The sequence below is a fragment of the Narcine bancroftii genome, chromosome 2 (genome assembly GCF_036971445.1).
Source record: "Narcine bancroftii isolate sNarBan1 chromosome 2, sNarBan1.hap1, whole genome shotgun sequence".
NCBI classification, from domain to species: Eukaryota; Metazoa; Chordata; class Chondrichthyes; order Torpediniformes; family Narcinidae; genus Narcine; species Narcine bancroftii.
Window position 1 is genome coordinate 233,360,017 of NC_091470.1, and position 24,878 is coordinate 233,384,894.

The window sequence follows — 24,878 nt, forward strand, 5'->3', positions numbered from 1 at the left end:
TGTGTTGTGGAGTCACTGCCTGCCCAGTGATGAGCAACCAGGAAGTGGTGACATCTCCCAGGCCACGTGTATCGCCAAACACGGGCTTCTCCTGAGAAGGAAAGGGGGGCCGCGCCATCTTGCTCCAAACCCACTGGGACAGCAATTCGCCCCGTCTAACTGTGCAGTTGCTCGGCCCACTACAGTCTGTTGATTTTTATGTCAGTCCATCTTAGAAAATGATTGATTATGTGGTCATTTGAAAATAAGCCGGTCTCATGTGGTTAATATTAACAGCTTCTCGGCAGCCAGAAAGGCCTGTGCATTTTGTGAAATGTATGATCATTTGGCCTTTCTTGATGTAATGGGACATTTTTAACAGGATTTATTTATTTTCCTTTGTGAAAGGTGCAATGCAAATTGTAATGGAAGTGCAAAGTACACATTTCTATAAGCCACAAAAACCCGACACTGGCTCTGAAGGTCATTCAGATTTCAGATTTGTTGTCAGAATACATACATGACATCACGTACAGCCCTGACATTCCTTTTTCCTGCGGGCATGGCAGAAAACAAGCACAAAGTTAACACAACTACTAATAAAGGCGACTTTATCACACCACTGCTCATGAACGCATATTACTCTAAGAACAAGTATTCTGAGAAACCTCATAAAGCCTGGGATCTCATCGATAGCAATCATTTAAGCAGAGAATCCAATGACTTCATAAAACAGATAACCATCTGCATTTTGAAGATCTTAGTATAAATAAAACATTTCAATTAAAACAATCTCAATGATGACTCAATGCTTATCAATTGGTCAGAGAGCTGGCCTGAGCACACTTGTTTGGAGCATCCTGACACCTTGGGGAAATGCAATTCCTTCCACAGCAATTCAGAACTCCCACCAAGTTCGCTGCTGAATTGCATGAGAAATTCCTGACTTATTGAAGAATTAAGCTGGTGTAACATTTGTATCTGTTCAGGCTGCATTCATTTCCCTGAGCCTCCAGAAGCTTTGAGACTGGTTCAATTCTCCCTGCAGTGTCAGAACTACAAGGAATTATTTGAACTGTTTTCTTCTTTGGCTTGGCTTCGCGGACGAAGATTTATGGAGGGGGTAAAAAGTCCACGTCAGCTGCAGGCTCGTTTGTGGCTGACCAGTCCGATGCGGGACAGGCAGACACGATTGCAGCGGTTGCAAGGGAAAATTGGTTGGTTGGGGTTGGGTGTTGGGTTTTTCCTCCTTTGCCTTTTGTCAGTGAGGTGGGCTCTGCGGTCTTCTTCAAAGGAGGTTGCTGCCCGCCAAACTGTGAGGCGCCAAGATGCACGGTTTGAGGCGTTATCAGCCCACTGGCGGTGGTCAATGTGGCAGGCACCAAGAGATTTCTTTAGGCAGTCCTTGTACCTTTTCTTTGGTGCACCTCTGTCACGGTGGCCAGTGGAGAGCTCGCCATATAACACGATCTTGGGAAGGCGATGGTCCTCCATTCTGGAGACGTGACCCATCCAGCGCAGCTGGATCTTCAGCAGCGTGGACTCGATGCTGTCGACCTCTGCCATCTCGAGTACTTCGACGTTAGGGGTGTAAGCGCTCCAATGGATGTTGAGGATGGAGCGGAGACAACGCTGGTGGAAGCGTTCTAGGAGCCGTAGGTGGTGCCAGTAGAGGACCCATGATTCGGAGCCGAACAGGAGTGTGGGTATGACAACGGCTCTGTATACGCTTATCTTTGTGAGGTTTTTCAGTTGGTGTTTTTCCAAACTCTTTTGTGTAGTCTTCCAAAGGCGCTATTTGCCTTGGCGAGTCTGTTGTCTATCTGAACTGTTTATGCATTCAAAAAATGTGAAGCTTAATTTTTCTGAGCGGACAATTTTCCTTCCTGTCCAGTGCTCTAAGTGGAACTTGAGAAGTTGCAGGGCACTTTAATCCCCCTCTCTGATGTTGGTAAGACTGAATGTTAACGTGATCAAATTGGTTCACCCCTGGGTAAGAAACAAGAACCATTTAGCAATCATTCCCGAGAACGTTCAGTGACGACCAAATGGAAGGACATCATTTGATTTTGAAATTGCACTTATACAACTGTAATGTATTTGCTCATTTTTACGTGGAATCATGTAGCTCTCTCGCTTATTATTATCACTTCATTCACTCAAAGGTTCAATGATTTTAATGGTATTTTTGGGGCATGAATTTCTGGCCATTCTTTTCTTTTACCTCGTCAGCTTTTCAACCAAGCATTTGACAATTTGCATACTTCCATATTTTGAAGACGGTCTTTTTTTTTAATCATCAGAATATTAAACAGCCATCATATTTTATAAACACACCTCCAAATAGAGGTACCAGCATCCTGAAAGAGGAACTAATTCATAGTAAAAGGTCACAGTGGCTGTTGCCGATGACTTGGTGGGAAAACTGGAAAGGGTTTGTGACATAGAACACTACATCACAGTATAGGCCCTTCAGCACTCAATGTTGTGCCAACCCCTATATTCCTACCTAGAAAAAACTAAACCCTCCCTACCCTGTAACCCTGTAACCCTCTATTTTTCTTCCATCCTCTAAAATACCCCTAATGTTTCAACCTCCACCACCACCCTTGGCAAGGCATTCCAGGCACCCACCACTCTCTGAGCAAAAATCCTAACCCTGATGTCTCCCCTCAACTTCGCTCCTCCACTTTGTACAGATGACCTCTTGTGTTTGTACTCCTGCCCTGTTCACCCTATCTATGCCTCTCAGAATCTTGTAGAACTCTGTTAAGTCTTCTTACATCCTTTTATGCTCACGAGAAAAGTCCTAGCTTTGCTAACCGTTCCTCATAAGACTTTGTTTCCCAATCCAGGCAACATCCTGGTAAATTTCCTCTGCACCCTCTCCAGAGCTTCCACATCCTTCCTAGAATGAGGTGACCAGCACTGAACACAAATCTCACCAAAGATTTATAGAGCTGCCACATGACCTCTCGACTCTTGAACTCAATCCCCCTATTAATGAAGCCCAGCATCCCATGGGCCTTCTTAACTATCCTATCAACCTGCACTGCGACCACGAGGGATGCATAGATTTGGACCCCAAGGTCCCTCTGTTCTTCCACACTGTTAAGTATCCAAACATTAACTCTATACTCATGTTTCAGGTTTGACCTTCCAAAATACACCACCTCACACTTATCCGGATTGAACTCTATCTGCCACTTCTCCACCCAACTCTGCATCCTGTCTATATCCTTTTGTAACCATTCACAACATTAATGTTTTGCAGCATGGGGTCTGCAGGCTGAGACCACCATAGAAGGAGTCCTTGCAACCCAACATGCCAGTGCTAGATTATTTGAAAGAGATATCCTGTTACTTCTGGTTGACTGATTACTTCTCTTTGATTTACAGATGTTTCCACTTCAAAGTTCCCCACCTGCCACAAACTCTAATACCACATTTCCTTCTGTGCATTGAGACCAGGGTTCATGTCAGTCTCAGTTTACTGGGCTCAGAATCATCCCAGATTGCTTCTCATTTCTGCCATTCTCCAAGATTTGCAGCTAATCGCTCTATTAGGGGGATTACCCAGTCTCCATAATTTCTGCCGTATTCAGTCATCTATTGGCAACTCAATAACTGGAAGAGTGCTCCTTGCATTGGAACGATTGTATCTGCTGATTTGAATGGTGTCAGCAATGAGAATTGCAACAACTCAAAAGGAACCAATGGTTCGCAACCTTTTTCTTTCCACTCACATCCCACTTTAATTGATCCCTATGCCATTGGTGCTCTGTGATTAGTAAGGGATTTCTTAAGGTGGGATGTGGGTGGGAAGAGAAGGTTGAAAATCACTGCTCGGGACCCAATTGTTACTGAAATATTTTGTTTGGGAGAAATTGTCATTGGTCCATTTCCTTTGAAGTTATGAAACCGTGCACATAACAAGTCAATGAGGTACAATTAAAACAGTGGTTTTCAAACTTTTTCTTTCCAACAACCAACACCGGCGCGTGTGCGCACGTGTGCATGTATAATGGAAGTTGGAGAAGCTGTTGTTAATGCCTTCTGGCTGGTTCATGCCCACTCGGAAATAACACCTTATATTTTTACATACTTTTACCCAAATACTTAAGTGGAAACTCACTGTAAGAGAGGTGATGCTAACCTATACATATTTCAAAATACCACGTGGTTGACTGTCAGAGAGATACAGCCTGGGCAAAGCATCTGAGATAAATGTCCCCAGGAAAGAAGGAAATCTATGCCTCACACCATTCCATCTGTCTAAGATTTAGCCACAGATCTCCGAAATATCCAAAAGGCCGCATAAAACCACAAGCATTAAACGGAAAACACAAGGAGATTTTAAAATGAACCTATCATGAAGATTTCTGTGTAACTATTTTTTTATTTAGGTCAGGGGTAGCCAATGGATTTGTTTCAAAACAGAGCTGCCCTTGTTTTGGTCCAGAATTAGTATAGTGTTTAGTGTGTAGCTTAGAGTCAGCAAGAAACAATGATGCACTCTTCCTCCATGAACACAATGGGCTGAAAGACTTTGTTTGGTGCTGCAAATATTTATGGTTCTATGTGCAAGGTTGGAAAAATTCTGCTCTAAAGAGATTTTTCCTGTATTTATTATTTTATGCTCAGTTCAATCAGTTCAGGAATCAATGCCTGTCAGTGAACTGCTCCTGTGTTAAGATGTGGAATGACTAAGCAGATGATTTCTCTGAAGCTACATTGACAAATTATTCTAATTGTGATGGTGCTATTTTACTCAGTGTGACTCACCTAATCAGTCAACTCGATTCCAAGAAAGAAAAAGAAGCAAACTGCAAGACGACCATATCTATTATCATGGCATGACAATGGGTGGTAGACTCCTGGCACTAGATCAAATTTGATGCAAACGAACAGAAAGCAAACTGAGAAAATACTGTGCATCTGTTGCTGCTGTCCACACACCCATGCATGCAGTCTGCCCATCTTTTGAGCCCCAGTTGGCAATCTATTTAACTGTGGAATGTTTGAGCAACAAAGCAGTTTGCAGTGTTGCAGCTCCAAGAACTCCTCTCTCAGAGTTCCAGTGACACAGGTTCAATCCTGACCCCGTCCACTACTTCTGCAGGGTTTAGACTTTCTTCCTCTGACCTCAGATTACTCTAGTTTTCTCCCACAACTCAAAGACCCGTGGAATGGTAGGTTAACTAGCCTCTACAAATTGCACTTAGAATGCATGGGGGAGTAAAACCTGGTGTTTGGGGAGGGGTGGGGGAAGGAAGTTTGATGGAATTGTGGGGGACATAAAATGGAGTTTAGTGCTGTAAATGGTTGATGTGGACATGGTGGGTCAAAGGGTCTTCTCCAGCACCCATTGACTCGATGAGTTTGTGCGACAATTTAGCTACAATTCCAATGCTATACTGGGAAAAGGTCACAGCAAAAAAAAAATATGGCGGTCTCTGGTTCAGACTCAAAAGAGCAGAGCGCGGAGACACAACAATGCTCCACAGGTTCCTAAATGGCCCGTTACAGGAGCTGACTGTGTTTATTTTAAATCCTGCACCCACCGAGGTCTATGTCAGTGCTGGGCAGCAATCCACGAGGAGTTGTCCACTCTGGGCACCAAAAGCAGGGAGAACACAACCCCCCAATGAGAAGGAGAATCATGGGAGGTGACCCTTCTGGACAGTGGCCACGGCAGCGGACCAGCGAGGGGCAGAGTAGCTGAGGGGCCCACACATGCTGCGGGCTTTTGGCAACTTGTGGTTGAAGGCTCACTCAGGCTGTGGGCTGCTGGAGTCTGGCTCATGGTAATCAGGCACCTGAGCTGGGATTTGAGAGGGTGCAGAGACCAAGAGGGGCTCCCAAAGGACACTAAAGAATTTCTGATAGAATCAGAGGTTTGGACCTGGAACTTGAGTTGCCGAGGAATTTACTTATAAATGGGATGCCAAATTATTATCTGGAAAAACAGACAGCCCCACTTTAAGACAAATTATTCGCACTTGGAGTGATATTAACTGATATTTAGGAAGAAGATTGGGGCTTTCTCCAAAAACACCCCTGACTCTGAACTGTTTAATACCTGTGACAGTAGGTAACAAGATTCTAGATGCCTGGCGTAGGAATAGCATAGAGGTCTGTTACGAACAGGGACAATTAATGTCATTGGAGCAGTTCAAATAGAAATATAATTTGTCAAATAAAACATTCCACTTCTACCTTTAGTTAAGATCTTTTCTCCTGGACAACTATGGTCCTGACAAAGCGCAGTGACATCGAGACCAGGATTTGAAGGGGGAACATGGAAATCCATTCCAGCAATGTACTTCCTGCTCAAAGCGAAAGGGCCTAAACGAGGTCTTCATATAGTGAGACAGAGGTGGGAGTCGGATCTGGGAATAACGACTGACGAGCGGTGCTGGTTCGACTTGTGTCATGTCAGCATGACCATGGTAATCAATGCAAGATACAGGCTGGTGCAATACAACCTATTGCACCAGCTTTATCTGGCACCACAAAGGATGAACAGGTCCAAGCCAGAACTCTCAGACCAATGTTTCAGATGTGGCATTGAGACAAGAACCTTTGTGGAGGTGACCTGGGCGTGTACCAAGATGAGGCTCTTCTGGGCAGAGCTAGGTGAAGTCCTAGGGAAAATCATAGGTAAAGAATTCCCACAGGATCCTGAGCTATTCCTGCTGGGTAACGTGATGGATGTAAGAGTTAGAATGAAGCTGTCCAAATTCCAAATTCTATTCATAATGAGCGTGTTGGCGGTGACCAGGAGGAGCATAGTGGTTACCTAGAAATCTGACTTTTACCAGAGCATTGCACAATGGAGCAGGTAGATGCAACCCTGTGTTCCCCTGGAGAAGACTACCTGCAACCTGAGGGGAAGGTAAGGCACCTTTCAAAAAATCTGGCACCCATACCTGAACCACAGCGCAGCTGTGAAAAGTACAATCTTGTCTTGGGGCCCGACTCACCCTAAACAGGGGGCCTGCTATAGCCCAGTCAGGAAAGGTCAAGGAACAAAGGGAAAATTGGCCTGGTTCCTCTCTGCTGCGCCGGTACTGACTCATAATTCCCCAATATGATTTAGCCCTATGTTTTGTTGATTCAATGTCTTTTATCTTACCCACTTGTCCGTGAGGTTTAGGGAATGGGATCGGGGGAAAAGAGAGGATAAGGGGTATTAGGTTTTGGACCTGTTTGTAAATTTGTAAGATATAACATGGCTAAGTGGTAATCGACTTCAACTGGTAATCTACTGCCAAGCTGTAAATTACCGTGTCTAAACCTGAAAAACTATAAATAAAATATTTTTTTTAAATGGGATTGGAACCCCGGTCCTGATCACTGGAGCTGTAATGGCACTGCGCTATCTGCTACGCCGACCGTGCCACCCACGATTTGGTCAGAACCCTTTTCATTTGCAGGATTGGCGCAAGCAGCTAGTTTTGAACTTTCCTTGCTCTGTATACCTGAAAAATCTACCAATACATCAATAAGGGAGGAAATTCAATAGCTCAGATGGAGATTTAAAAATGGGGACAATTATTGCCCATGGTGACCATTGACCAACTGTTCCCATCCTTGTGTGATAGGAACTCCATGAGAAGATCCCAGGTTTGGCCTTGCTGAAATGGTGATGTGTGTCCAAGGTCAAGATGGAGGGGAACGTGCAAGTGGCAAGTTTCTTTTAAAAAATGTAGACATACCGCATGGCCCACAAGCCTGTGCAGCCCATTTACACCTAATTAACCTAGAAGCCCCAGTACATTTCGAATGGTGGGAGGAAACCAGAGCCCCCCACAGAAACCCATGCAGACACTGGGAGAACGTAAAAACTCCTTACAGACAGCATGGGATTTCAACCCGGGTTCCAATCGCTGGCGCTGTAACTGCTGCACCAAGCAAAGAAGCTCATTTGTCAATAACATTGGGATTTTAAGTTTTGGAGGTTGCTGCTGTGCAGTTTGCAGATGGCGCAGGTTGAAGCGATGGAGCAAACGATGTTGTTGGTCATCTGGGGCAAAAATTATGTGGTCTCTCATTTCACTGAGTGATCTAAAGTTTTCTACGTTGCATGAGCTGCACTTATCTGGGCAAGTGGAAAGTGCTCCACCACTACCTCCTGAGCTGTAGGTAAAAGGATGTCACTCACTGTAGGATACCCAAACTACAATGTTCAGAGTTCAGATTAATTGTCAGGGTACGTACATGACATCACATGCAACCCTGAGATTCTTTCTCCTGCGGGCCAGGCAGAATTTCTGCAACGTGCTCTTGTATCATTACACAAGTAACTTGCCAAGACCTGAGGTTAATTGTTGAAGCAAATAAGTTGGGTTTTGTTGTATATTGAGCAAACTTTCTTGGATACAGCACACTGTGAAGAAAGCACAACAGGAGGTTTGCGGAGGTTCAGAAAGCCCGGCAAATTTCTACAGATGGCAGCATCCGTGAGTCAGGTTCGAATCCATCGCTGTCTGTGAAGAGTTTGCATGCTCGGTCCATCACCACATGGGTTTTCTCCAGGTGCTCAGCATTTTTCTGCCCTGGAACGTAGAAGGCTGAGAGGGGATTTGATAGAGGTGTTTAAGGTAATGAGAGGGATAGATAGAGTTGATGTGGAAAGGCTTTTCCCATTGAGAGTAGGAGAGATGGATACAAGAGGTCATGGGTTGAGAGTTGACGGGCAAAGGTTTAGGAGTAACATGAGGGGGAAGTTCTTTACTCAGAGAGTTGTTACTGTGTGGAATGGGCTTCCGGGAAAGGTGGTGGAGGCAGGGTCAATTTTGTCATTTAAGAAAGAGTTGGATAAGCATATGGATGGGAGGGGAATGGAGGGATATGGGCAGAGTGCTGGTAAGTGGGATTAGAGGAGGGTACTTGGATCAGTATGGACTAGAAGGGCCAAATTGGTCTGTTTCTGTGCTGTAATTGTTATATGGTTATATGGGGTTGGTAGATTAATTAGTCGCGTGGGAGTATTTGGGGCACCACCGGCTCATGGGCTACAAGGCCCTGTTACAATGTTGCCTCTCCAGATTAAATTAAATTAAATTAAACATGGAATGTGCTCTGAATACTAGATTCACCTGTCAATTTCCCAGAACTTCCTGGTAATGAGAATATGTTTGGGACTTTATTCATTGGAGCGTAGAATGTTGAGGGGGGATTTGATAGAGGTATTTAAAATTACGAAGGGAATAGATAGAGTAGATGTGAATCGGCTCTTTCCCCGAGGGTAGGGGAGATTGAAACAAGAGATTATAAGTTAAGGGTTAGGGGGAAAATCTTTAGGAGTAATATAAAAGGATGCTTCTTCACTCAGAGAGTGGTGGCTGAGTGGAATGATCTACCGGAAGAAGTAGTTGCGGCAGGGTGAATTCTGTCGTTTAAGAGGAGGCGAGATGAGTACATGGATGTGAGGGGATTGGAGGGTTATGAGCAAGGAGTGGGTAGATGGGTAGGTTGGTTTCACATAAATTGGTGCGGACTAGAAGGGCCAATATGGCCTGTTTCCGTACTATAAATTGTTATATGGTTATAAAACAGGCCAAGTGATAGTTGTTTATACTCCTGGATTCCAAGCCTGACACCTTGATTTTCCCAGTTCAGTCCTTCTTCAAGTTGGGACATGTTTTTGAGCCCTGCCTGCAGGGAGGTTCTTTTCTGAAAGGTTTGACATTGTGTAACTGGTACCTCTCAATGCAAGCCAGAAAGAAAGGCAGGTATAACCAACATGTCTTGACAATGTTCCAAAGTTCACCGAGGTGCCATGACGATTATGTTGAGGCCTATATATCCACAGCAATTGGAGGTGTTTGCTCTGGCCCCTGTTTCAACAATTTGTATTGGCCAGGAGACCAGTAGAGCTCTCCTAATTCTTCTTTGAAATTGTTCCATGGACACTTGTACATGCAGGCAGGAATTTACACAGGCCTCACTTGCTGTCACACTTGTTGAAAAGTCACACCACTCCCTCAGAAGCAGGGTGGAATGTTGATCTAGTTTTTGTTTCTGCCGTGGAACACTGTCTTTTTAACTGAGAGAGAACTGAGTGCTGACTTGTCAGATAGAATCTGGAGGAGAACTTTAAGAAGAGCTGCATGCAAATGATCTTGATATGCCTTATGCTTTCTCTTTCTCTCTTTCCCTCTCTCTCTCTCTCTCTCTCTCTCTCTCACTCATTATCCCCTTTCAAAATGAGCACCTGCACGTGTTTTTTGGGACAAAGGTGCTGGAAGCAGGGGGATCTACCCATTAAGTCGCCAACCAGTGATTTAAGGGGGATCCTGCCCCTGCAATAATGCATCATGTACTCACCCGAAATATCATCAGGTGTTCAGATGCTTGCACGCAAGCGCTGATGTTACTGGAATAAGCTGGTCGGCCATTTTCCTGTTCAAATCGGCCATGGACACAACTTGGTAAGTTTAACTGGGTTCCAATGGGTTGACCTGGTTGGAACCTTTCAACTTGTTGCATAATCAGGGCACTAACAGGGCAAATTGCCCAATTAACCCCATTTTACAAAGTAGATTGAAAGGGCCTTCTCTCTCTCACTTGCGTGCATACACGCACACTCCATCCCTCCCTCTCTCTATCTCCCCCTCTCTCTGTCTGCTGTCTCTGTTTCAGTATAATGAATGTTATAACACTATCAGATGGGTCAGGCTGATTCTTACTGTAACCCCTTGCAGTCTTAGCATACAATGTGGCTATCTACACTGTAATATTAAAAACAATGATCCTGCCTAAGCATATGTGATGCTTAGTCACTAGGAGATTTTTCTTTTAAGCTAAACTGACACCTGAAGATTATGTACTTACATTTTACGGATCCGTGCAATGCTGTTAATACAATGGTTGCTAAACATTTATTTATTATTAGCAAATCTGAAACGACATAATCTCGGTCCCTGTTGCATTTTTGAACTGAGCTGTAGTAACATACACCTGATGAGCTCCACTGTTGAAAACAGAAATTCTGAAGCTGACTTGTATGGTTAGAACAGACAAAAGGGGATGACTTTTTTTTACTTTCAAGTACCCCAGGAGGATGTAAAGCTGTTGTATTATAACCACAGAATTATTTTTATTTCACATTTTTAATTTTTAAAAATTTTAAATCTAGACATACAGGCCCTTTTGGCCCATGAGCTCATGCTGCCCAATAACTCCCAATTAACATACAACTCCCTGGTACATTTTGAACAGAGGGAGAAACCCCCTGAAGAAACCCACGCAGACATGGGGAATACGGTCAAACTCCTTACAGTCAGTGCGGGATTCGAACCCCGGTCATGATCGCTGCCGCTGTCACAATGTAGCGCTAACCGTTACACCGACTGTGCTTAAACCCATCAGTGCAAAACCTTTACCACATTATTAATGTTTTTCTGTGGTTTGATAACCAATGCAAAGATGAAAACATCCTGAAACACATGGCTTAAATTTGCATACGGTTCTTAATTTATGCAAAATATACGTGCCTTTGCAAAACATTATTTTCTTTCATTATTGCCATTATTCAATTACTTTACACACTATGAACAACCACCAGTGTTCTACACTGAACTCATAACCTCCTTGCCATTTCAGGATACATTTTAAACTCCTCACTGGAATTGGAGAATTCATGTCCAACTTGTTGCAGGGACAGGATTAGAATGAGGAATGTGCAGACATACTGTATGAAATGGCTGGTGGCAAGGCTATTACGAGCCCCCATATCATTTAGTGTGAGTGCTTTAAGGGCTAGCACAGCGGTGGAGAGACTGAGTGGTAACAGCTAGTACAGGGTCATATCCAAATTTGACAACTTTGGTGAGGAATGTGCAGACATACTGTATGAAATGGCTGGTGGCAAGGCTATTACGAGCCCCCATATCATTTAGTGTGAGAGACTGGGTGGTAACAGCTAGTACAGGGTCATATCCAAATTTGACAACTTTGGTGAGGAGGAAGGAACATGACAGCACCGGTGGTCAGGGTTGAACCTGTGCCACTGGACCTGCAAGGCAGAGGCTTTACCATCTGTGCAATACTGCACCGTTGCAATGAGCCTGTGTGCAGCCAACACCAGGCAATTTGCATGTCTTTCTTTGGCTTGGCTTCGCGGACGAAGATTTATGGAGGGGGTAAAAAGTCCACGTCAGCTGCAGGCTCGTTTGTGGCTGACCAGTCCGATGCGGGACAGGCAGACACGATTGCAGCGGTTGCAAGGGAAAATTGGTTGGTTGGGGTTGGGTGTTGGGTTTTTCCTCCTTTGCCTTTTGTCAGTGAGGTGGGCTCTGCGGTCTTCTTCAAAGGAGGCTGCTGCCCGCCAAACTGTGAGGCGCCAAGATGCACGGTTTGAGGCGTTATCAGCCCACTGGCGGTGGTCAATGTGGCAGGCACCAAGAGATTTCTTTAGGCAGTCCTTGTACCTTTTCTTTGGTGCACCTCTGTCACGGTGGCCAGTGGAGAGCTCGCCATATAATACGATCTTGGGAAGGCGATGGTCCTCCATTCTGGAGACGTGACCCATCCAGCGCAGCTGGATCTTCAGCAGCGTGGACTCGATGCTGTCGACCTCTGCCATCTCGAGTACCTCGACGTTAGGGGTGTGAGCGCTCCAATGGATGTTGAGGATGGAGCGGAGACAATGCTGGTGGAAGCGTTCTAGGAGCCGTAGGTGGTGCCGGTAGAGGACCCATGATTCGGAGCCGAACAGGAGTGTGGGTATGACAACGGCTCTGTATACGCTTATCTTTGTGAGGTTTTTCAGTTGGTTGTTTTTCCACACTCTTTTGTGTAGTCTTCCAAAGGCGCTATTTGCCTTGGCGAGTCTGTTGTCTATCTCGTTGTCGATCCTTGCATCTGATTAAATGGTGCAGCCGAGATAGGTAAACTGGTTGACCGTTTTGAGTTTTGTGTGCTCGATGGAGATGTGGGGGGGCTGGTAGTCATGGTGGGCTGGCTGATGGAGGACCTCAGTTTTCTTCAGGCTGACTTCCAGGCCAAACATTTTGGCAGTTTCCGCAAAACAGGACGTCAAGCGCTGAAGAGCTGGCTCTGAATGGGCAACTAAAGCGGCATCGTCTGCAAAGAGTAGTTCACGGACAAGTTTCTCTTGTGTCTTGGTGTGAGCTTGCAGGCGCCTCAGATTGAAGAGACTGCCATCCGTGCGGTACCGGATGTAAACAGCGTCTTCATTGTTGGGGTCTTTCATGGCTTGGTTCAGCATCATGCTGAAGAAGATTGAAAAGAGGGTTGGTGCGAGAACACAGCCTTGCTTCACGCCATTGTTAATGGAGAAGGGTTCAGAGAGCTCATTGCTGTATCTGACCCGACCTTGTTGGTTTTCGTGCAGTTGGATAATCATGTTGAGGAACTTTGGGGGACATCCGATGCGCTCTAGTATTTGCCAAAGCCCTTTCCTGCTCACGGTGTCGAAGGCTTTGTTGAGGTCAACAAAGGTGATGTAGAGTCCTTTGTTTTGTTCTCTGCACTTTTCTTGGAGCTGTCTGAGGGCAAAGACCATGTCAGTGGTTCCTCTGTTTGCGCGAAAGCCGCACTGTGATTCTGGGTGAATATTCTCGGCGACACTAGGTATTATTCTATTTAGTAGAATCCTAGCGAAGATTTTGCCTGCAATGGAGAGCAACGTGATTCCCCTGTAGTTTGAGCAGTCTGATTTCTCGCCTTTGTTTTTGTACAGGGTGATGATGGTGGCATCACGAAGATCCTGAGGCAGTTTACCTTGGTCCCAACAAAGCTTGAAAAACTCATGCAGTTTGGCATGCAGAGTTTTGCCGCCAGCCTTCCAGACTTCTGGGGGGATTCCATCCATACCTGCTGCTTTGCCACTTTTCAGTTGTTCGATTGCCTTATATGTCTCATCCAGGGTGGGAACCTCATCCAGCTCTAGCCTTAGGGGCTGTTGAGGGAGCTGGAGCAGGGCGGAATCTTGGACTGAGCGGTTGGTACTGAAAAGAGATTGGAAGTGTTTGCATGTTCCATTTTCATTAATGTGTAAATGGCAACTGAAATCTAGCATCCTCTTCTGTCCTTGGTTCACCTGGATTCTCCTCCTCCTCATATCTGCTTCCCTGCTTTGAACTCTAAATAGGTGGTCCTTAAACAACTTCACTTCACTGGTCATTTGGCTGAGCACATGGGTGGATGGGTTGGTAATTTGTGGGTGAGATTAAAATCAATGGAGCTGCAGACAGACTGGAGGGTTATCAAAGACTATAAAAAGATATAGATCAGTTGCAGATATGGGCAGATGGAGTTTAATCTGGACAAGCGTGAGTGTTACACTTTGGGAGGTCAAATGTAAGGGAGATATACACAGTTAAAGATTCAAGATTCAATTTATTGTCATGTAGTAAAAACAGTGTCGTATTATATGAAATTTCCTTTCGTCTGCTGTGCAGCAGATTTTCCATTGGCAGAAATTGCCTGAAGCGCCTCCTACAGTCAGAGAAAGAGAAGCAAGGCAGTCCCCTGAGTGCCCGTGGATTAGTGTCCAGCCCTCCCACAGCCCCCGCAGCCACACAGAGTCCATTCCAAACGATAATAATGATCAATATGATCACAATATGATTGAATTCCCACTCGACATGGAGAGTGAAGAAATTAAAACCGAGACTAAGGTCCTGAATTTAAATAAAGGGAATTATGATGTTATGAGATGGGAGTTGAATAAGATTGATTGGGTGGTATTTATGGGGGGGTTGACGGTGGATAGACAATGGAAAGCATTCAAAGATCTAATGGAAGAATTGCAGAAATCGTTTATACCGGTTTGGCATAAAAATAAACCAAAAAAGGTGACTCAACCGTGGATAACAAGGGAAATTAGAGACAGCATTAGATCCAAAGGGAGAGCATATCAATTGGCCAAAAAAAGTACCAAATCTGAAGACTGGGAACAGTTCAAGATGCAGCAAAGGAGGACAAAGGGATTAATCAAGAGGGCAAAAAAATATTACGAAAGTAAGCTTGCGGCAAACATAAAAACCAACTGCAAAAGCTTTTATAAATATGTCAAGAGGAAAAGATTGGTGAAATTAAGAGTAGGTCCCTTGCAGTCAGAATCAGGGGAATATATAATGGGGAATAAGGAAATGGCAGACCAATTAAATTCTTACTTTAGTTCTGTTTACACAAGAGAGGATACAAATAACCTCCCAAGGATGTTGGGAAACATAGAGGCTAATTCAAGGGAGGAGCTGAAAGAAATCAGTATCTCTAAGGACATGGTCTTGGGAAATTGAAAGGATTGAAGGCTGATAAATCCCAAGGACCTGGTAATCTACATCCTAGGGTACTTAAAGAAGTGGACATTCAGATAGCAGATGCTTTAAGAATTATTTTCCAGAACTCGATAGACTCAGGATCAGTAACCGTGGATTGGAGGGTAGCTAATGTTACCCCACTATTTAAAAAGGGGGGTAGAAAAAAAGCGGGGAATTATAGGCCGGTGAGCCTTACATCAGTAGTGGGCAAAAGGATGGAATCCATTATTAAGGATGTAATAGTGGGGCATATGACTAGCAGAGAAGGGATTGGATAGAGTCAACATGGATTTACAAAAGGTAAATCATGCTTGACAAATCTATGGGAATTCTTTGAGATGGTGACAGGTAAAATAGATGGGGGAGAGCCAGTGGATGTGGTGTACCTGGATTCCCAAAAGGCTTTCGATAAGGTCCCACATAAATGACTGGCATGCAAAATCAAGGCTCATGGGATTGGGGGCAAGGTATTGATGTGGATTGAGAACTGGCTGGCAGATAGAAGACAGAGAGTTGGGATAAACGGCTCATTTTCTGAGTGGCAGGCGGTGACCAGTGGGGTGCCACAGGGATCTGTACTGGGACCCCAGCTGTTCACAATTTACATTAATGATCTAGATGAGGGGATTGGATGTAATATCTCCAAATTTGCAAACGACACTAAGCTAGAAGGGGTTGTGTGCACTGAAGAGGGGGGTCAGGAAGCTCCAGTGTGATTTGGATAAATTGGGGGACTGGGCAGATACATGACAAATGCACTACAATGTGGATAAATGTGAGGTTATCCACTTTGGTAATACAAACCGGAGGGCAGATTATTATTTGAATGGCAATAGATTGGGAGATGGGGAAGTGCAGAGAGACCTAGGGGTTCTTGTGCACCAGTCACTGAAGGCGAGCATGCAGTTACAGCAGGTAGTTAAAAAGGCAAATGGTATGTCAAGAGGGTTTGAGTATAGGAATAAGGATACCTTACTGCAGCTGTACAGAGCCTTGGTGAGACCACACCTGGAGTATTGTGTGCAGTTTTGGTCACCTTATCTAAGGAAGGATGTTCTTGCAATGGAGGGAGTGCAGAGGCGATTCACCAGGCTGATACCTGGAATGGCAGGAATGACTTATGAGGAAAGATTGCGCAATTTGAGATTGTACTCGCTGGAATTTAGAAGATTGAGAGGGGATCTCATAGAGACATATAAAATTCTGGCAGGACTGGACAGAATGGATGCAATGGTGTGGGAGTCCAGAACCTGGCCATGGTTCGAAAATAATAGGCAAACCATTTAGAACCGAGATGAGGAGGAATTTCTTTACCCAGAGGGTGGTGAATCTGTGGAATTCATTGCCACAGAGAGCAGTAGAGGCATGTTCATTGAATATATTTCTTCATTACAAGGGAATTAGGGGTTATGGAGAGAAGGTGGGGACGGGGTCCTGAACTTTAAGATCAGCCATGATCTCATTGAATGGCGGAGCAGGCTCGAAGGGCCAAATGACCTACTCCTGCTCCTATCTTCTATGTTTCTATGTTTCTATTGGCAACCAGATCCGAACCTCCGATACGATTAGGAACCCTTTGGCGCCCTCGGCTCCCTCTCACGTCCCAGTTCCAATACATGGTGCCCCTCCAGCCAGTTTTGAGCCAGCCTCCAGCAGTCTGCAGCCTGGTGTGAGTCCCTTAACCACAGTCTCCAGAAGCCCACAGCCTCCATGGGTTCCTCGTCTCGAGTCACCAGCAGCCCCGTTGCCTGTGTGGTTCTTTCAGCTGCAGAACCCTTTGGTAATCCGCTGCCAAGGGCGCTTTCCTGTGGGTCATGATGGAGGACTTTTAAAAGCACTGGTGTGAAGATGTATTGAGATGGTCCAGGACCTTAGCTTTCTGAAGTAGACATGGAATTAGATAGATTGGTAAAGAAAGCCTATGGTATGCTTGCCTTCAATGGGTGGGACATTGAGTATGAATGCAAGGATGTTGCAGCTCTATAAATCTTTTGTTAGGCTATACTCACTATTGGGTGCAATTACAAGAACAATATAGAAATTTTCTTCAGCATAATGCTGAACCAAGCCATGAAAGACCTCAACAATGAAGACGCTGTTTACATTCGGTACTGCACGGATGGCAGTCTCTTCAATCTGAGGCGCCTGCAAGCTCACACCAAGACACAAGAGCAACTTGTCCGTGAACTACTCTTTGCAGACGATGCCGCTTTATTTGCCCATTCAGAGTCAGCTCTTCAGCGCTTGACGTCCTGTTTTGCGGAAACTGCCAAAATGTTTGGCCTGGAAATCAGCCTGAAGAAAACTGAGGTCCTCCATCAGCCAGCTCCCCACCATGACTACCAGCCCCCCCCACATCTCCATCGGGCACACAAAACTCAAAACGGTCAACCAGTTTACCTATCTCGGCTGCACCATTTCATCAGATGCAAGGATCGACAACGAGATAGACAACAGACTCGCCAAGGCAAATAGCGCCTTTGGAAGACTACACAAAAGAGTCTGGAAAAACAACCAACTGAAAAACCTCACAAAGATAAGCGTATACAGAGCCGTTGTCATACCCACACTCCTGTTCGGCTCCGAATCATAGGTCCTCTACCGGCATCACCTACGGCTCCTAGAACGCTTCCACCAGCGTTGTCTCCGCTCCATCCTCAACATTCATTGGAGCACTTTCATCCCTAACATCGAAGTACTCGAGATGGCAGAGGTCGACAGCATCGAGTTCACGCTGCTGAAGATCCAGCTGCGCTGGGTGGGTCACGTCTCCAGAATGGAGGACCATCGCCTTCCCAAGATCGTGTTATATGGCAAGCTCTCCACTGGCCACCGTGACAGAGGTGCACCAAAGAAAAGGTACAAGGACTGCCTAAAGAAATCTCTTGGTGCCTGCCACATTGACCACCGCCAGTGGGCTGATATCGCCTCAAACCGTGCATCTTGGCGCCTCACAGTTTGGCAGGCAGCAACCTCCTTTGAAGAAGACCGCAGAGCCCACTTCACTGACAAAAGGCAAAGGAGGAAAAACCCAACACCCAACCCCAACCAACCATTTTAACCCCTGCAACCGCTGCAACCGTGTCTGCCTGTCCCGCATCGGACTTGTCAGCCACAAACGAGCCTGCAGCTGACGTGGACATTTTACCCCCTCCATAAATCTTCGTCCGCGAAGCCAAGCCAAAGAAAGAAGATAGAAATTTTGGAAAGGAAAGATTCCAGAAGAGATGTTGCCTGGATTTGAGGGTATGGGCTATAAGGAGAGGTTGGACAAACATGGGTTTTATATTTAAATTTATTTTTAAAAATTTAGACATACAGGCCATTTCAGCTCAGAAATCCTTGCCACCCAAATACACCCAATTAATACACACTCCCTAGTACATTTCAAACGGTGGAAGGAAACCGGAGCTCCTCGGGGAAACCCTTGCAGACATGGGGAGAATGTACAAATTCTGTTACCGACAGTGCAGGATTCGAACCCTGGTCCTGATTGCTGGCGATGTAACAGCATTGCACTAATCGCCTATAAATTGTGAACCTATTGGTTGAAAGTTTTCAAGATGTGCAAAATACTTGGTGGATACCGGAGCAATGCAAAACAGCCCATGTAACTCCCTTGCTCCAGCCAGTTAATTTAACATCCATTGTTGGCAAAATGCTGGAGTCAGTCATGGAAGAAGAAATAACTGATCATTTCAGAAAGCTGATCATTATCAGACAGTGCACTTTATAAAGATAAAGATACATAGCCAACGTTTTGGGCTTGAGCCTCCTTGATACTGTTTGACCTGCTGAGTTTCTCCAGCATTGCGTTTTTGCACCCTGTGTCAAAGTTCCAGTTTATTATCATCTGACTGTCCATCTATGACCCGTTTCTCTGGACTATGGTGTGCGCACACGTACACTCACAATCAACAACACGTAATAATCACATATATACATAAAGATATAATATAGAATAAATATATAAAAAATTTGGAATAATTTACTTAGTTACAGGATGCCATTCATCAATCTCACAGCCTGTGGGAAGAAGCTGGCAATCCTGGTTTTGATTCTCCAGTAGTGTGTCAAGGTACTGATTGCTAGGCTTTATTCATGTTGATTTTGGGGAATTGTGAGGGCCTGGGTGATATGTAACCTCGCCCAGAAAAAAAAAATAGGAAGATCAATCTTTGTCTCAATCCTTCCACTGCAGGGCACCAGGACAGAACGAGAGGCACCCCAAGAGTCCACACCTGATAGATTCATTCTCAGATACTTTCTGCTTCCACATTTGGTGGTATTGTGGTGATTTATTACCGCATAATTACAGTGAAATCTTCAGTATCCAGCACCAATGTGGGATTGGTAGATACCAGATAAGTGAATTTTCCAGTTGCTTGAGGTGACAAACTGACCACTAGGGGGTGCCAAGTTTAAAACTTCTGTATTTTTTTTGCCGGTTGCTTGAATTCCTCATAACGGAGATTTTACTGTGCATATATTAAAAAAAAATTAAAATAAAGTGGTCCATTGAACTTCCTTTGGCTTAGATTTCCATCAACATCCATCAATTTTATCTTCCCATCCACGGCAGAAGCTCGGCACCTGTGAAAGCATACGATCTCAGGAAATTGACTCATCCACTTTTCCACATTCACATCTTCCTACAACAAATCCAGATGGTGTTGTTACACAAAAGCTGTGTCTCAAGTGGAGTTTATTTGTCTCTGTCCCTGAATGACTCTGTAACAGCATTCAACACCATTCCAAAGCAGTTGCTGAGGTTGCTCAGCATTTTCACTGAGTTCCAATATACAGAAAAATATTCTGAGTCTGTGGGAGAAATCGAGAATTATTCCTCTATATTTGGTCTCCCTGGAGGCTCATAAACCTTGGTGTCCTTTGGTTATATGCCCAGATTCCCAGGCCTCAAGGAAAATAGCTCACACAAGTGAGTCAGGATGTAATAGGTTTATTAGGACTGTTAGTTCCAAGGTTTTGACATAATTTATCAGTCCTTCAAGGGTTTTCACTCTTCCATTCATGCTTTCAGCTGATATTGTCTGCTCTCAGCTAACAAAAAAATATTCCATCTCTCTTGTGTTTTATCTTTTTAACTCCCTTTCTCCCTCTTTGTCTCCAGCCCTCCTTCTGTCTCGCCCTCTCTATAACTCCTTTCTCTCTCTTAAAATGCTTGGAAAGTGATAGCATTTTGCTTCTGGAGACTAATGTTTGCCAACTGATAGACCTTACAGGGCCCTCCATAATGTTTGGGTCAAAGAGACTTCCTTATTTTCCCCTGCACGCCACAGTTTTAAATTTGTAATCAAACAATTCACATGTAATTAAAGTGCACATTCCAGATTTTATCATTCTAATTGATATTTCTTTTCATGAACTCTTCTGCGGACGCTAATTGTTGACACTTCTACACCTGCCCCCTGAAGAGTGTTTCTGACCTGTCGGACAGGCATTTAGGGATTTTTCTTCTTTGTGATGAGAATTCTTCTGTTATCAGCAGTGGAGGTTTTCCTTGGCCTCCTAGTCCCATTGTGATCACTGAGTTGAGCTCCTTCTTCTTAATGATGTTCCAAACAGTCGATGTTGGTAATCTTAAGGTTTGGGCAATGTCTCTTACTGTTTTATTCTTGCTTTTCAGCCTCATAACAGCTTCCTCGACTTTCAATGGCACAAAATGGGTCCTCATGATGAAAAATGGCAACGACAGACTCCAAAGGTGATCAAGAGCTTAGAAGAAAGCCTAGTTCTCTTATACCTGCACTAATGAAGCAATTAAACATACCTGAGTACTCAAACCCCTGTGAAGCCAAATGTCCCAAATATTATGGTGTCCTGAAATAAGGGGATAATGCATAACAAGTTTCTACATGGTCAAACAAAATATATACGAGTGACCATGAATAAAATTTAGAATGTGCATTCTAATTGTTTGATTACAAATTTAAAACTGTGGAGCAAAGTGGCAAATAAAGGAGAAAAAAGCATCTTTGACCCAAACATTATGGAGGGTATTTTATTTCTGATTAACCCAGTAAAGACGGATTTTCTTTCAAAGAACAGTAATGTTATTTTTGAATTGTTTTTATTCACTGCAAAGTGGAAGTAACTGCTTGTAATATTGAAATGTTTGTGTTTAACCTTTCATTTTAACAATGGCCTTATTCCATTTTGCAAGACATCTAGTGATCACAAGCTATTCAAGCAAGGAATCTCACATGTGCTCATATCACAAGAGATTTGTTTCCACTAATTTAATCTCTTTTACAATCCTTACTTATGTTCCCTCTCTCTTACTCTCCTTCTCCTCCCATCCTATTGCACAGAATGCAAAGAATTTGCCCTTGTACAGATCTACTCACATCACGTGCACTTCATGTCACTTTCTCAGCTTTTCCCTCCTGCCCTCCTAGTCATGTCCTGTTGGCTTGGGCTCCTCCCTACTGCCTTTCCTCTCCTCTCCTTCCCCCCACCTCGATATTCTGGCACCTGCCTGCTTTTTTGCTCATACCTTGAAGAAGGGTTTTAGTCCCAAATCACTGGTAATATATATCTTTGCCTCCTGTAAATGCCATGAGACCTGTTGAGTTTGAAATGTTATTTTTTTTAAATTTAGGCACACAGCATGGTTACAGGCCATTTCATCCCATGACTCCTTTCCGCCCAATTAACTTACACACCCGGTACATTTTGAACAGTGGCAGGACACCGGAGCTCCCGGAGAAAACCCATGCAGACACAGGGAGAATGTACAAACCCCGTCAGACAGCATGGGATTCGAAACCCGGTCCCGATCGGGATTTTAAGTTGCGCTAACTGCTACACCAACCGCGTGGCCCCTAATTGAGCACGATTCCGCCAGCAAATTTATGCATTTACCACAATCACAGCATCTGAAGACTCTCTTGATTTTCCTCAGTCCTGAACAGCCTGTGGACAGTCCTGCCGTCTTCTTTTGTCCCAAAATATCAACTGTCCATTTCTTGCAACCAGTTGAGAATGTTACCTGGCTTTGCAAGCTATTTCATGAATAAGATATCTTTGCTAATCATTTAAATGTTTTATTATTTTAAGTGTGGCAGAGAATAAAGGAATGAACACTGTAAGTCTTGAAATTCTTTAAAAACTCAGCCACTGGAAATCAGACAAAACTGCAGAACAAAAAATGCCTGAAGCATTCAGCATCCACAGAGAGAGAAGAGCAAAGGTAATGTTCTAAGATCAAAGGGTTGATGAAGGATCTTCAAACTGAAATGATAATTCTCTTTCCACAATGATTGTTTCCAACATTTTCTATGTGACAGTCAGACATCTTTTCATCACCGAGGCGAGTATATGAGTTTACTCTGAGTGTAATCCCATTTGCAGTATTGAGGTGAATGGCCTGGTTGCTATCTAGACATCTGAGCACCCAAGGCAGGGGGTGGAGGGAGGGGAAGGGAGGGTTGGGAGAGTGCGGCACTGCTGGAGGTACAGCCTCTCAGATGGACCCAGGTTTACCTTCCTTCATGCTGTTCAAAGAGGAACAGTGCAGATCTCCTCCAATGCTTGATGCAAAATGGAAGTTATGGTCATGACAGCATACTGAAGAACACAACAAAGCATTTGAAATCAGATTTTAGATAGATTTTAAAAAATGCCTTGCTGTGTTCTTCAGTGTATTGCTGGTGGCAAATAAACATTCCATCTGGTGATCTACATTGGTTCAATCAAGAATCTGGTCTCATTTACATCAGAGAGATTGGATGCAGACTGGGAGATCACTTTGTTGAGCAGCTTGGCTCTGTCCACTGCAATAATGGGAATCTCCCAGTGGCTACCCAGTTCAATTCCCAATTCCATTCCCTTGCTGGCTTGTCTGTCCATATACTGCCAGACTAAGACTGCCTGAAAATGGGAGGATCAACTCCTCAACACCCAACTGGGAACCCTCCAACTGATGGCATTAATATGGATTTCTCTGGGTTTCATTAACCCCTCCACCCCACCCCCTTCTTCCCCTGTCATCTCTCCATTCCCTGTCTCCTTTCACACAAGCATGATAAATTCTCACCTAATCTCTTATCACATCCAATTAACACCTTTTATTGGTCTGGATTCCTCCCCCATTGTTTGGATTCTGAGACTTTCGGATATATCCTGCATCCGCATTTTCTGATTTTTTTCCTTGCTCAGGCCTGAAACGTCAGCAATAGATCTTTGTCTCCTATGGATTCTAAAAAGACCAATTACATTCCTCCACTGTTCCAGTGTGTTTACTACAATCAGAGCGTTTGCAGCCCATCATGTTTCACTCAGTCAAGAATTGATTTGTAAATAAATAAAATGGCAATAATAATTGTTATTCAAGATTTATCTCGACCTAAATAAATCATCTTGAGAAATAAATTTCAACTCCAAATTAATGCATTATCTTGTGAGTAACAAAGTATCTTGTGAAACATACTTGACTATTATAGTTTTATATCCCAATAGTTCAGAGCCAAACAACATGAAGGAGTGTTATTTAGAAAGTTGTGTTCACTCCTCACTGATCATCAACACAGGCGCACCCTAATGATGCATGTTCGGCCCACTGCTCTGCTCATTATGCACCTAAAACTGTGTGGCCAGGCACGATTCCAATACCATCTACAAGTTTGCCGATGACAGCCGAATCACAAACGGCAATGAGGAAGTGTACAGGAGGGAGATAGATCAGCTCATTGAATGGGGTAATGCAATGTTTCTCAACCGGTGTTCCCGTGAGAAACAGTGATAAAGAGGCTAATGCATTTTTGAGTAATTTTTGTTTAATTTTATATTCGTAATTTTACTATACACAGACGGCATATTGTAGGAAAATCTTTGATTATTATAATAAAGTCTTCAACTTCTTATATTATTAAAATTATAATAATATATTTAGCGATGTCTATATGGCGCTAGTGTGAAACCGCATTCACTGGTTAGTGGACAGGACCTGTACGTGGCGGATTCGTGTATCATTGAGTGATTCACTCTGTTTATCTTTTATTTGCTTCAACTTTATTTGTTTAAGTTTTGTTTATCAAGTTACTTATTTATTTTTTTCTTCATTTTTTCCTTAAACAGGTTACAAGTTATCCGAAAAAAAATGTTTACCACATGAACTACAATAGAAATATAAAGAGATAGATAATAATAATGGTATATAATAATTTTTAAGCAGGGGTTCCCTGAGACATGAAAGGTATTTCAAGGGTTCCACAAGGGTAAAAAGGTTGATAAATGCTGGTGTAACATCAGCAAAATCAAGGAGATGATTGTGGACTTCAGGAGGAAGTCAGGGAAACATGACCCAGTCCTCATTCAGGGCTCAGTAGTGGAGAGGGTAAAGAACTTCAAATTCCTGGGTGTCAACATCTCCGAAGATCTGTCCTGGAGCCTCCATGTTGATGCAATCACAAAGAAGGCTTGCCAGTGGCTAGACTTTGTGAGGAGACTGAGGAGAATCGGTATGTCACTGAAGACTCTCGTAAACCTCTACAGGTGTACCGTGGATTGCATCACTGCCTGGTATGGAGGAGTCAACTCTCAGGTGAAGAATAAACTCCAGAGAGTTGTTAACTCGGC